This window comes from Rutidosis leptorrhynchoides, chromosome 11, assembly GCF_046630445.1.
Source record: "Rutidosis leptorrhynchoides isolate AG116_Rl617_1_P2 chromosome 11, CSIRO_AGI_Rlap_v1, whole genome shotgun sequence".
Lineage (NCBI taxonomy): Eukaryota > Viridiplantae > Streptophyta > Magnoliopsida > Asterales > Asteraceae > Rutidosis > Rutidosis leptorrhynchoides.
The window spans coordinates 389,960,658-389,973,788 of record NC_092343.1 but is presented as its reverse complement, the minus strand read 5'-3'; the positions used below and the strand labels follow the sequence as shown (position 1 = coordinate 389,973,788).

The 13,131-nt window shown below is 33.2% G+C and overlaps 1 non-coding gene across 1 annotated transcript; it reads left to right on the top strand.

Moving 5' to 3' along the window:
• The first annotated feature begins 5,495 nt into the window (after positions 1–5,495).
• LOC139879282 (small nucleolar RNA R71) lies at positions 5,496–5,602 on the top strand. The gene has a single exon (XR_011770132.1). It is a non-coding gene; the product is annotated as a small nucleolar RNA R71 (small nucleolar RNA).
• Positions 5,603–13,131: the final 7,529 nt, after the last annotated feature.

The window sequence follows — 13,131 nt, the reverse complement described above, 5'->3', positions numbered from 1 at the left end:
CTAATTTTATTCAATACCAATTTAATACTTTATAGCGAACAAATTAGCGTTTATTATCAAAAGGTTAAAAATAAAAAAAATAAAATAAAAACTGTACAGATATACCTGTGAAATATATTTCTTAGTTATATGATCTATCCCATTCATAAGATAGTCGGTTTAATTGGTTTTCCATAGCTACATAGGTGTAACCTCGAGCATTCAATGTCTTTTCTTCTAAACATATGAACGGTCCGTCTCTGCATAAAGTAACAAATTCGGTATTTGAATAGGTTTGATTATTTGAACATTTACCTCCATGTGACCATTTTTCGCATTTGTGACATCTTTCTAGGTGTCGTGCTCTTCTTTTCGCTGCGGATTTTGATTTTCCTTTACCAAATTGTAACTTATTATCTTCGCATCTGGATTCTTTTCTAACTCCGTCCATTCTTTCTCTGATTACTGATACTATTTCACTCGGAAGTGTGTCATTATTACGTTTAGTGATCAAAGCGTGTAGCATTAGACCATGGTTTAGTTCACAGGCAGTCTTCATTTCCTAAAAAAAATAAAAATTCAGAATGGGGGGAGAAGACTAGTTCTTTAGGGTCTGCTAGGGAAAGACCATTCGGGTTCCATTTTCGAGAACTACACGAAAACAGACAATCTAACTCTAACAGAAATACATATTACCCTTTAAAGACTTGATTCTCCCCACACTTAGTTAGCTGTGGTGTCGAAATTGTGATTAACTTCGTTGTCGACTTCCATCGGACTATCTATGTAGTGTTTAACTCTGTGACCATTAACTTTAAATTCAATCCCATTTGAATTTATCAATTCTACTGTTCCGTATGGAAAAACTCTTTTAACTATGAATGGTCCAGACCATCTTGATTTCAATTTTCCAGGAAATAGCTTGAATCGTGAATTGAAAAGAAGAACTCTGTCTCCTTCCTTAAATTCTTTTGAACTTCTGATTCTTTTTTCATGCCATTTCTTCGTTTTTTCTTTATAGATTAACTAATTATCGTATGCTTCATGTCTTAATTCTTCTAATTCGTTTAGTTGACTTAATCGTAGACGTCCGGCTTCATGTAAATCAAGATTACATGTCTTCAAAGCCCAAAATGCTTTGTGTTCAATTTCTACTGGAAGATGACATGCTTTTCCATAAACAAGTCTAAAAGGTGTGGTTCCAATTTGAGTTTTGTAGGCTATTCTAAAAGCCCAGAGTGCATCCTCCAATTTAATGGACCATTCCTTCGGATTTGATCCTACGGTTTTCTCTAGAATACGTTTTAAAGCTCGGTTGGTATTTTCAACTTGTCCACTTGTTTGTGGATGATATGCGGTGGAGATTTTATGAGTTACTCCATATCTTTTAAGAATTTTCTCAAGTTGATTATTACAGAAATGAGTACCCCGATCACTTATTAAAGCTTTCGGTGTTCCAAACCTTGCAAAAAGACGTTTTAAAAAGTTGACTACAACTCGTGCATCGTTAGTTGGGAGAGCTTGTGCTTCCGTCCATTTAGATACATAATCAATGGCTACGAGTATATATAGATTATTATGAGATTTTGGAAATGGACCCATAAAGTTAATACCCCAAATGTCAAATACTTCACATACTTGGATGACATTTTGTGGCATTTCATCACGTTGACTTATTTTTCCGGCCCTTTGACAAGCATCACAGGTTTTGCAAAGAAGGTGTGCGTCTTTGTAAATTGTAGGCCAATAGAATCCAGCATCATAAACTTTTCTTGCTGTTAGTTGAGGCCCATAATGCCCTCATGTTGGTCCTGTGTGACAATGGTTTAAAATTTTACTAGCTTCATCTCCAAATACACATCGGCGTATTATTCCATCGGGACAACTTTTAAACAGATGTGGATCTTCCCAAAAATAGTGTTTTATATCACTGAAGAATTTCTTTCGTCTTTGGTACGATAATCCTTTTTTAAGGAATCCACAAACTAAGTAGTTTGCATAGTCTGCAAACCATGGAATTTCTTTATAATCTATCTTCAATAGATATTCATCAGGAAAGTTGTCTTGTATGGCCGATTCATTTAGAACTTCTAATTCGGGATTTTCAAGACGAGAAAGATGATCAGCGGCAAGATTTTCTGCTCATCTTTTATCTCGGATTTCAATATCAAACTCTTGTAAGAGTAAGATCCAACGGATTAATCTTGGTTTAGCATCTTGTTTTGAAAATAGGTATCTAAGAGCAGAATGGTCGGTATAGACCACCGTTTTTGCTAGAATGAGATATGATCGAAATTTGTCAAAAGCAAAGACAATAGCAAGGAGTTCTTTTTCAGTAGTTGTATAGTTCGTTTGTGCTCCTTGTAACGTCTTACTAGCATAATATATAGGTTGAAATCGTTTTTCAATCCTTTGTCCTAAAACGGCTCCCATTGCAAAATCACTTGCATCGCACATTAGTTCAAATGGTAGATTTCAATTTGGTGTTATCATGATCGGCGCATTAGTGAGTTTTTCTTTAAGAATATTAAAAGATTTGATACACTCATCTGAAAAGTTGAATGGAGCATCATTTTCTAGGAGTTTATTCATAGGAGTGGCAATTTTAGGAAAATCTTTTATGAAACGTCGGTAAAAACCGGCATTCCCTAGAAAACTCCTAACTCCTCTAACATTGGTGGGATGTGGAAGTTTAGCAATTATATCTACTTTAGCTCTATCCACTTCAATTCCTTCTTTTGAAATTTTATGACCAAGAACGATGCCTTCTTTAACCATGAAATGGTATTTCTCCCAATTAAGTACTAGATTTGATTGTTCGCATCTAATAAGCATTCGTTCCAGATTAACTAGACATGATTCAAATGTATCACCGAAGACTGAAAAGTCATCCATGAAAACTTCCATGCATTCTTCTATCATGTCGTGAAAAATCGCCATCATACACCTTTGAAAGGTTGCAGGGGCGTTGCAAAGTCCAAATGGCATGCGTTTGTAAGCAAAAGTACCATAAGGGCACGTGAATGTGGTTTTCTCTTGATCTTCGGGTGCTATTGGAATTTGAAAATATCCGGAAAATCCATCTAGAAAACAATAGTAACTATTTCCGGCTAATCTTTCCAACATTTGATCAATGAAAGGTAAGGGAAAGTGATCTTTTCTGGTGGCGTCATTTAATTTTCTATAATCAATACATACACGCCATCCTGTTACAGTTCTAGTAGAAATAAGCTCATTTTTCTCATTTGTAATGACAGTCATGCCACCTTTCTTAGGCACGCATTGAACTGGGCTTACCCATGGACTATCAGAGATTGGATAAATTAGACCTGCGTCTAGCAGTTTAATAATCTCTTTCTTAACTACATCTTGCATATTAGGATTTAGTCTTCGTTGGCGTTGCACATACGTTTTATGACCTTCTTCCATAAGGATTTTATGTGTGCAATACGAAGGACTTATTCCTTTAATATCATGAATCTTCCATGCAATGGCTGGTTTATGAGCTTTCAACACAGAAATGAGTTGTGATTTCTCATTTTCAGTAAGAGAAGACGATATTATTACAGGTAATTCAGATTCACCATGTAAATAAGTGTATTCCAAATGGTTTGGAAGTGGCTTTAACTCTAATTTCGGAGGTTCTTCTATCGATGATTTGTATCGATATCTGTCTTCTTCTTTTAGCATTTGAATTTCTTATGTTGTTGGTTCATATCCATTAGCTATAAGTGTAGCTAACATTTCAGCTTCATCAATTGGTTCATTACCTTCTCCTAAAGAACATTCTCCTGTTCCTTGTAATTCTGGAAATTCTTCTAATAATTCTGCATGTGCATCTATAGTTTGAATATAATAACATGTATCATCTGCAGATTGTGGTTGTTGCATTGCTCTATCAACTGAAAAGGTAACACTCTCATCCTCTATACTTAGGGTCAGTTTCTTACCGAACACGTCTATCATTGCTTTAGCCGTGTTTAAGAATGGTCTTCCTAATATGAGAGGAACTTGAGAATCTTCTTCCATGTCCAGAACAACAAAATCTACTGGAAATACTAAAGTACCAACTTTAACTAGCATGTTCTCCATTATCCCTCTAGGATATTTTATTGATCTATCGGCTAGTTGTATGCTTATTCTGGTTGGTTTCAATTCTCCAAGGTCTAGTTTAGCGTATAGTGAATACGGCATTAGATTTATACTAGCACCTAAGTCTGCCAATGCTTCTATTGAACTAAGACTACCCAGAAAACATGGAATTGTGAAACTTCCTGGATCAGATAATTTTTCTGGTATCTTATTCAACAGCACTGCTGAACAATTAGCATTCATGGTAACAGCCGAGAGTTCTTCCATTTTCTTTCTATTTGAGATTAGATCTTTCAAGAATTTAGCATATCTAGGCATTCCTGAAATCACATCAATGAAAGGAAGATTTACATTTATCTGTTTAAACATATCCAAGAATTTGGATTGCTCGGCTTCAAGTTTCTCTTTCTTCATTTTACTCGGGTAAGGAAGTGGTGGTTGGTATGGTTTAACATAAGGTTTATCCTTAACTGTGTTATCTTCATTAACCTTTTCAACTACCGGTTCTTTTTCCTTATCTTGATCAGGTTGTGGTTCTTGTGGAGTAGGAATAGCTTCATCAGAAGTTACAGGTATTTCAGGTGGTTTAAGTGTTGTACCACTTCTTGTGGTAATGGCTTTAGCTGTTTCATTCCGGGGGTTAGCATTTGTATCACTAGGTAGACTTCCCGGTTTTCTTTCACCTATTAACCTTGCTAGGTTACTTACTTCTTGTTCCAGATTTTGAATAGAAGCTTGTTGATTTCTAAATGCTTGAGCATTTTGTTCATTGGTTTGTTTCTGAGATGTGAAAAACTGCGTTTGAGTTTCAACTAGCTTCGTCATCATGTCTTCTAAATTCGGTTTTTTATCATCGGTTTGTTGTGGTGGTTTGTTTTGAAAATTAGGTCTTTGCTGATTGTAATTATTATTGGATACTTGTTGATTGCTAGGACCTTGTTGGTTGTTGTATGGAATATTTCTGTTATAATTCTGGTTTTGATTGTAAATTGGTCTTGGCGGTTGATAATTATTCTGATAATTATTTCCAGGCCTTTGGTTTATGTATGAAATATTCTCTCTTTGTTCCATTGTTAATTAAATACTGAGACAATCTTTTGTCAAATGTGGTCCTCCACACTGCTCACAACTAATTCGTATTGAGTGAATATCTTTAGTCATCTTTTCCATTCGTCTCTCCACAGCATCTATCTTTGCGGAAATGGAATCTAAGTCATGGCTAGAATGCTCTAGCTGCTTTAGATGATCTAACGATATCTTTTTCTTGGTGCCACTCATGTGAGTGGGAAGCAGTGTTATCAATAATTTTGTAAGCATCAGTTTCGGTTTTCTTCATAATAGAACCACCAGCTGCTATATCTATGTCTTTCCTTGTAGTGATGTCGCATCCTTGGTAGAATATTTGTACTATTTGACAGGTATCTAAACCATGTTGCGGACATCCTCTTAATAACTTTCCAAATCTTGTCCATGCCTCATATAAAGTTTCATTTGGCTTCTGTGTGAACATAACAATTTCTGCTTAAAGTCTTACGGCTTTAGATGCAGGAAAGAATTGTTTAAGAAATTTTTCAACTAAAACATCCCATGTATCGATCGCCCCTTCAGGTAACGATTCCAACCAATCTTTGGCTTCTCCCTTTAAAGTCCAGGGAAATAACATGAGATATATCTGTTCATCCTCCACTTCTCGGATTTTAAATAGTGTGCGAATCCTATTAAAGGTACGTAAATGTTCATTTGGATCTTCCTTCGGCGCACCACTAAATTGGCATTGATTAGTCACCATGTGTAGAATTTGTCCTTTGATTTCATAATCTGGCGCATTAATGTCTGGATGAGTAATTGCGTGACCTTGGCCAGTGCGTTTAGCTCTCATTCGGTCTTCCATACTTAAAGGTTCCAGATTCTCCATAATTGAATTTTTGAATCGGAATCACTAGAGGATTCTGATTTAATGGTTCGTTCCTCAACAATCTCTGTTTGAATGATTGGTGGTTCCGGAGGAAAGTTTAGTGGTTCAGGATCTACGAATCGTTCCTGAATATTCTCCGGATTCTCAATTGTGAGGTCGGGTTCAAAAAATGGATTATCGGAAATTTGAACTGAAGTACTTGGTCGACTGGATGACGATTCTAAAGAGAAATCAACGGCAGTAATATTTGCTAAATGTCTTTATCTAGTTAAAGGTGGTGAACGTACAAAAGGTGGTGAACGTCTTGCTCGGTGCATTCACTGAATATCCTATTAGTTTTAAAAAGGAAAGAAAAATTATAATAAGTTATCCAATCAATAGATTTTTCTGATTTTGCCCACATTTCGAATAGCCAAAAGATGCAGCAGAGGGGCAGGATTCGTTTGGTCTCAATATAATTGAGTACTGTTTGGCTCCAATAACCCGGTCCACGTACAAATCCAACTATTACTACGAACCAGAAAATTTTGATGTCTATTAATTTAACCACTTAAAATAAATTTTCTTAATTTTAAGAAATTTAGATAAGAAGTAGAATAAAAATCTATGTCCTAAAACTAGAATAGCGAGAAATAAGAAAGAAAAAGAGCGTGTCGGAAAAAGGTCGAAAAAGAAAAATGGTTGAAAAATAAAAGGTGACGGAAAAATAAAAGAAACTTATAAAACTTAAAAACAATTGACTAACCTAACCTTATTACTACAACTAACTTAAAATTATAATCGCAAATTGAGATTACTAATTGGAATGATAATTGATACATAGGTAAAAGTCGTCTAAAAATATTAAAGCTTACAGGAAAAACTAAATCCCAAATGGAAATAACTTAAAAAGAAACTAAAACTTAAAAAGGCGTCGCAAAATTCTAAAGCACCTAATTCTTAGTCTAAAGAAAAAGCACTTAAGGAATTCTACGGCAAAGCCTAAAAATCTAGAAGTAAAAATAACTATGGCAAAAACTAAGTTTAAAACTAAATATGAGCTAAAAATACAAATATTACGCTAAAACGATTAAAAAGGGATAAAATATAAAAATATACAAAAAGTTATAAAAAATACAATTTTTATAAAAATATTATTTTTATATTATTTATTTATTAAAACTATTAATTTTACAATTTAATTAAACTAATTAAACTAAATACATAAATTAATTAAAACTTAAATTAAATACTAAATTAATTAAATATTTAACCCTAATTACAAATTAATTAATAATAATTAATAATACTCCGTATTTAATGCAGATTAGGGTTCTGTGTGGCCCGTGTCAGACGGCTCCGCGACTTGCGGTATTCAAAGCATCAAACTCCGCGAGTCGCGGGGATCCAAAATTCAACTCAGGTACAGTTTTAAAACTTGACGTTTTTTTTTTTATATTTATAAAATATATTTATAAAATAAATTAAATAAAACTTATATTTTTACAAACTAAAGAAACTTTATAAAACTTAAATATTTATCAAACTCCTAAAAATATTTATATTTTTGTTTTTCTTTTTATATTTTCGAATATTTAAAACGTATTTTTATAAAAACGAATTTTAATAAAAGTAAACTAAAAATCTGTGTTTTTTTTTATATTAGCGTTGCGCTTCCGGCTTTTAAGCGATTCCCCGGCAGCGGCGCCAAAAATAACTTGATGTCTTAGCAGAGTAGTATATAAAATAGCTTAAATTTTTACAGGAAATACTATTAAATACGATACAATTTTATACAAGATATTTATTTATTTAGAGAATGGATATACTTAAACCTTGCTACAACACTTATAGGCAGTGTACCTAATCGTACAGTAGTGTAGTTTTTAGTAAGTCCGGTTCGTTCCACAGGGAATCTTTTTAAACAAAGCTTAACGCTATATTAGTTTACTTTTATAAAAATACAAATATATATATAAGTAATATTATTATTATAAAGGGGGGTTTTTACCGTTTATTGACCAGTTTGTCGATTTTAAAACTTTAGTCGCAGTTAAAACCAAATGTAAAATAATAAAAATAAATATAAGACTTAAATTAAAGCGTAAAGTAAATAACGATAATGAAATTGCGAATAATAAAAGTGCGATAAAATAAACTTGCGATAATTAAAAAGTACGATAATTAAAAATGCAATTAAATAAAATAATAATAAAAATGCGATAATTAGAAGTGCAATTAAATATAAAATAAAGGAAATTAAATATGAAATAAAAGAATTATGCTTATTTAAACTTCCGTAATCATGATGTTTGACGTGTTGATTTTAGTTTTATGCCCATGGGTTAATTGTCCTTTGTCCTGGATTATTTAATATGTCCGTCTGGGTTTTGTCCATAACAGTCCATCAGTCATAAATATAAAGTGCGAGTATCCTCGTCAAATTATCCTTATACCCGAAGTTAAATATTCCAACTAATTGGGGACTTAAACTGTAACAAGATTTTAATACTTTGTTTAATAATTACACCAGGATGTCGATTGAGTGTAATCCAAGGTTTTAATATTTTGTTATCAATTATACCAAGTGTCCTTGTACATAATTTCACCCCTGTTTTAATTATTCTAGTGGCTATTAATCCATTCCCGTGTCCGGTTAAATGAACGATTATTCGTACATATAAATACCCCGCCCATCGTGTCCGATCGAGTGTATATGGTAATTATAGGGACGCCCAATTGTAAATCTTTATATTAACATTAACAAACTATCATTTAGTTAAACAAATATAAAGCCCATTAATAGACCATAGTCTAATTTTCACAAGTGTCGTTCTTTTGTCCAAACCCCAATTATGGTACAAAGCCCAATTACCCAATTTTAGTAATTAGCCCAACATCATGATTACTTCGTTTTAAATAAGCATAATAATAACTTAGCTACGAGACATTAAATTAAAAAGGTTGAACATAACTTACAATGATTAAAAATAGCGTAGCGTTACACGGACAGAATTTCGACTTACACCCTTACAATATTCGCTAACATACCCTTATTATTAGGATTAAAATTAAAATTAAAATTAAAATTAAAATTAAAATATAAATATAAATATATACGATATAGATAGAGAGATGGATATATTGATGATTTTTGCGATCAGAATTCGTTTGCTTTTATAGGGAGTTTCAGACTTTGGGGCTCCGCGACTCGCGGCATTTTTTGCCTTCAAACTTCGCGAGTCGCGGAGTTTGAAATTACAGCTCACACAATTTGGAGTCTTTCTTGCCGACGGTTTTTATTTATTTATATAATATATAAATAATTATAAGAATTATTTAAATATTATATTATATTTATGTGCATAGTTGACTTGTAATTTTTAGTCCGTTGCGTCGAGCGTTGAGAGTTGACTCTGGTCCCGGTTCCGGATTTTCGAACGTCCTTGCGTACAATTTTATATTTTGTACTTTGTGTTTTGAATCTTGTACTTTTGTAATTTTCGAGACGTTTCTTATCAATAATTAGAACCTCTTTGATTGTATTTTGTACTTTTGAGCTTTTTGGTCGTTTGGGTCTTCAATTCGTCGAATCTGTCTTTTGTCTTCACCTTTTATTATTTAAACGAATATCACTTGTAAATAGAACAATTGCAACTAAAAGCTTGTCTTTCTTGAGGAATAATGCTATGAAATATATGTTCGTTTTTAGCATTATCAAATATTCCCATGATGATGTTATGATCTGTGAATCATCACGTTCCATTTAGAAACTTAGCATGAATTACTGTAATATAATCACGTTGATCAAATGTCATTATATTATACTAACTCATGCTTCAGTTTCCAACACTACTTAAAAAATATTCATATTTTAAACTCAAAGGTTTACAGAGTATAGGAACTAAACAGTTTCCTTTTTGATGTAATACAGATAGCGCAAAGAGATAAATGATTCTAGATAAGAATAGTTATGGAAATATCTTCAGAAATATGGAGGATATTTATAATGAAAGATACGATGATATCTTAGAATTTCTAATATTAGAGGATGATGAAGAATATTGTCTGTAAGGGTTTAGTGTCAGGAGTAAGGTATTCGTTAATGACTTCAGTAGACACTGAATCATTTGGATTCTTTGAAGGCAGGTTCAGTCTTTGTGATTTGTCCACATCCTCCTTCATAATTTGCTCAATCCGTTTTCCAGTTCCAAAACTTCTCTATTTCTGAGCTTTGTTAATACACTAATCTTTATCATCAAACTTTTTACTGCTAAGGTCGTTTACAGTTTTTGTTGCTTCATCAGCATTTCGAGAACTAGTTCGCGGTTCAGAGTGTTTTTCAGAAACTTCACATTCGAAGTATGTAAGCCTTGGAAATAGACGTTATGTATAACTGTTGGCGTCAACATGCTGTGAGATTTCAAAATACTGATTGTTAATTCCCAATGATTCGTATGGCAATTCTCGTTACAAGAGGCAGATAAGTAAATGATGAGGTTTCGATAAATATAAAGATTCTTCGGAATGCCCAAGATCAGTAAAGTTGTTGGTAAGTTTATTGCTAATGTGGTGGAATATGAAAGGTTCTCCGGTAACAAAAGGGTAATCACATATATCAAAATTATGATAAGGCTACTCCGAATGAAAAAATCGAAGTTGTCTTGCTGGAGCTGTGATATAATTTGCTACTTTGCAAAGGAATTGCAAGGTTATTTTTGCTAATAAATGCCAAAAGATCTGACACAGATATGTGTTGAATTATGACTTTGGTTTTGAGAGCTTTTTAAGTACATAATTGTGGGTAATATGTGGTTGGATCATCATCTCGATTGCTCATTATTTGAAGTGTCTTCAGAAATTTTTGAAGGGTTTGAACACAGATTGTAATCGTTTGTATACATTTGATGTTCTAACACACTTTTGAAGTCAAAATATAGCTTTGAAAGATGTAGGAATCTAAAAGTGATGGTACCGGTTATATCTCGAATTGAATTCTGAGATTTTAAAATCAGAATATGTAATTGGGTTTGAATGAGTATGGTTGTTTTGATTTCTATGAAAGAACTTATATTATTGTGAAAGTAGGAAGTATAATTGATAATTTGCTTAATCTGATTCGAAGAATGTAACATATTAATTGTGAATTTATATATATCTCTCGGGTATTACCTACCCGTTAAAAATATTTTCACAATTAATATTTTGTGCATAAGAATTTTATTACAGTCTTTATGAAAATATATATGTATATATTCTCCTCAGATGTAACATAGATTTTAATGAGTTAATACTAAATTAAACTCATTCGATTTACGGTTGGAACTAGAATTGAATAATTCCTTGAAGGCTTTAGAGGTTACATAAGTATTTCTTCAATAATATTGAAATTATGAATCACTACTTCATTATTTGTTGAGATGTGATGTTGGTTTTCGTTAAATTCTTGTGAACTTCGCAAAGTACGAATGATGTTATCTGAAAAGTTTCGGTTACATCAATGATGAAGTGTAAAATCAAATATATACTTGATTTATTAGGAATTGGAATTTGTTGAATTGAGACAGAGATTGTAGTTAACGATGGTTAAGTCGCTGGCGAGGGACGTACATTATTGCATATTTGTAATATGAATTAACCGAGTAGTTAAGATTCACACACAATAGCTTAGCACGGAAAGATTTATTTTTTATTTCAATATATATATATATATATATATATATATATATATATATATATATATATATATATATATATATATATATATAATATACATATAATTTCTTCAGAGGGAATGAGTTAATTCTTCATAACTTGTTGATACAATATACACGTTATTGATTCGTAATGATGTCCACAGTGATTCTTGAACTGACGGAGTTTGTGATGTTATAGGTGTTATTGATTCTGATGTTGAATGTACTGACGATGCTGGTGACATTGACGGTACTGTTGATGATGTTGGTAAAACAAGTTTAACTTGTTAATCACATACCATTTTTGTCAGGGTTTCTACTCTTCCTTGTATCATTTTGGTTCGCTTAACTGATTTATGGTTAGGGCTAGATTAGATAATCTCTAAGACTTTAGAGATTATATAATCACCGCGGAATGTTTCTCCAATGAAGTTATGAATTAATACTTCGTCAGTTATTGTTGTTGGTACTCCTTGGTATCTATGGTGCGTATGACGTTGATGCTCGTGGGACAGATTGTGAAGTTGAGGTTTACAACGCGGTTGTGGTTGGAGGTGGTAGTGGTACTGTTGGCGTTGATGATGGTGGTACTAGTTATGCTGCCGGTGCTGCTGCTGGTGTTTGTAATCTCTGCACCATATTCTCCAAAGCCACTACCCGAGCGCGAAGTTCGTTGACTTCTTCTATTATTCCAGGATGATTATCGGTCGGAACGAGCGGATAAATAAAATCTAGAATTTGATGTAGTATATAATCGTGACGAGATACCCTGGAAATGAGAAAGAAAATGGTGTCTCGAACAGGTTTGCCCGTAAGTGCTTCAGGTTCTTCGCTAAGAGGGCAATGTGGTGGATGGAAAGGATCGCCTTCTTCTTGTTTCCAATGATTGAGGAGGCTACAAACCCATCCCTAATTCATCCAGAATAGGTGATGACTGATTGGTTGATCCATTCCGGTCACACTGCTTTCGGAGCTTGAGTGAGATTCCATTTCGGAATCCGAGTAACTTGAACTGATGACAAATTCCATTTCGTACGATTGGATAAAGGATTTTCGATATAAAATGATTTTTCGGCTATCGGGTGGTATTCTATTTACATAGGATATCTATATATAGAGATCAAAAGATTTCATAGATTACGGAGGAATTTGCGGGATATGTCAGGCAAAGTTTAAAGTAACAGATAAGATAAGATATGATTTAGAAGATACGCTAAAATATGAATTTTGTCTATACACTACTCATGCAATTAATGTAGCAAGACGTGTCTAGACTGATAATGATAAGCAGGTAATTTCCTATGGATGATAAGCAGATGATTTTCGACTAGAAATGATAAGCAAAACTTTTGACATGCAGACACGGTCGAAGTCCAGACTCACTAATGCATCCTAACGACTTATCAGTTAGACACACTAATGCAGACCTGGTTCGCTAAGACCACCGCTCTGATACCAACTGAAAGGACC